The sequence below is a fragment of the Octodon degus genome, unplaced genomic scaffold, assembly GCF_000260255.1.
Source record: "Octodon degus isolate 3935 unplaced genomic scaffold, OctDeg1.0 scaffold00079, whole genome shotgun sequence".
Lineage (NCBI taxonomy): Eukaryota > Metazoa > Chordata > Mammalia > Rodentia > Octodontidae > Octodon > Octodon degus.
Window position 1 is genome coordinate 3,782,444 of NW_004524655.1, and position 2,169 is coordinate 3,784,612.

At 37.9% G+C, this 2,169-nt stretch overlaps 1 non-coding gene and 1 pseudogene across 1 annotated transcript; one reads left to right on the plus strand and one right to left on the minus strand.

Moving 5' to 3' along the window:
* Positions 1-2,169, plus strand: part of LOC101568704 — a 279,180-nt pseudogene that overhangs the window by 1,290 nt on the left and 275,721 nt on the right.
* Positions 1,295-1,401, minus strand: LOC111818104. The gene has a single exon (XR_002822175.1). It is a non-coding gene; the product is annotated as a U6 spliceosomal RNA (small nuclear RNA).

The following is a 2,169-nucleotide window of genomic DNA, read 5'->3' on the forward strand; positions in this document are numbered from 1 at the left end:
TGTTCTTCCTGGAGTCCTCCTTGAAAAGTTTGTTTTCTTCTTCTAATATGGACTTTGTTTTCTAAGACCTGCTATATAACTGTTATTTTGAATCGTATTTTTATGAATATCCTGCAAATTCTTCTTGTCTTTTACTCATTTGGAATCTCCTCTTCCAATGAATACTATCTTGCTCTTTCCTATTTTGGTCTTCTGTTTCATTGGAGTACTCAAAAGGCTGCTCTGGGCAGGTAATTCAAGTCTCTTTTACCTGAAATCATTAAATCGTGATTCTCAGGGATAATTTGGCTGGGTATAGATAGAAAAGGTGATGACCAGTGGCTAGCACCATGAAGCAGCCATTATATTAAATTACAATATAAATTTCTTATTTAAAAGTAGGGTGATAAGTGGCAGGAGGCGAGGTCTAAGGTTTGAGGGTGGCTGCTGCTAGACATTCTCAAGTCTAGCCCAAGTGTATCTTACATATATCTCTTTTATTCCTTTATAATGTTTTAGTGGCATTTCTGAAAGAAGCAGAGATAAATGTATGGCATTTTGTCTGCTGTGCTTAACTGAAAATCCCTCCAGCAAGATTTCATTTCCAAAAATTTGTTGAAATCTCTCATCTATTGCTGTCTGTCCTCCCAATCTCTTTTGCCTTGTGAACACACACTTCTTCATCCCTTTATTGTCTTTTTCTCAGGCTTTAGGAGGAGACAGAAATAAACATATCCCTCAATGTACCATTTTTAATTGGTGACCTCACAGTGGTTTATTAACCAAAACCCAAATGTCTTACTCTAATTTTGTTAAGAAAGTGTTCTAAAACTTTCTCAGAGATTTTTGAAAGCAGAGATACTCGTAACTTTGCAAATAAGAGTGAGGAAGCTCTGTCCATTGCTGCTCATTGTTCCTCCATGTATCCATGAGTCCCTTATCATCTTTCTAGGAAGAAACTGCATTCTCAGTAATCTCTCCTTTACTTAATAATGTTAATCCTAATTTTAATAATCTTTCCTTTAATCTCCTAGTATCATTCCAGGCCAAGAAGGTGGAATTAAACATCCTTCCCCCACGGACACACTCTCTGAACACAAACCCTGCTCTATGTATCACATTTCAAATAATAGAATATCCATGAGCATGAACAGATGGCAAACCTGCCCAAGGGTCAATCTGTGTTCGCTCTTTTCTCTTTGAGCTGTTTTTTTTTTTTTTTTTTTTTTTTTTTTTTTTTTTTTTTTTTTTTTTTTTTGTTATAAGACAGGGTGTCACTATGCGGCTCAGGCTGGTGTTTTTTCTTTCTTTTTTTTAAAATATGGAACGCTTCACCAATTTGCATGTCATCCTTGCACAGGGGCCATGCTAATCTTCTCTGTATCATTCCAATTTTAGTATGTGTGCTGCCAAAGTGAGCACTGGTACTCTTTCTTAATTTAAAAAAAAATTATGTTTTTATTTGGTACAGGGTCTCATTATGCAGTCAGACGCTTAGTGATCATCCTCCTGTCTCAGCCTCCTCAGTGCTGGGATTACAGGGGTGCACCACAATGTCCAGTTTTGGGGAGGTATAGCATGCGGTATAAGGGATCAAACTTTGGACCTTGCACTTGTCAGGCAGGTGCTTAGACTGCCAAGCTATCTCCCAGGTTGGTCTTGAACTCACTATGTAGCTTCAGCTGGCCTTGAACTCACAGCAATCCTGCCTCAGCTTCCCAAGTACTGGGATGACAAGCATCCAGATGACCACACCCAGCTCTTTGAGATCTTCTAAGACCATTTTGTTTTTACTTTCCTATACTTCTAATTCTTAGCTCAGTATGGCTAATTCTCAAGTAAGGTGAATAGCATCCTGCATGCATAAAATTACGAAAAGCAATTTGACCTGTCTTTCTTATTTTCAAACAAAGCATTACAAAGGGGGGCAGAATCTGTGATCCCTAACTCTAAGTCAGTTTCTTGCCTTTATTCTATTTCAAGAAAGAGACAGAATATTCAGACAGATAGTGAGGTTAAGCTTAACAGCCTAGGTTGTATGGTAATAACAATAAGTTTGTCTTCTGGATGGCTAACAACTTAAATTTGCAGACCAAAATTAGAGAAAAAGGAGGGCCGCAAAGAAAGCCAACATTTTGGCCCTAGCCTTCCAAGGTCAATTAAGACTCAGGACATATGAGAACTTGTACT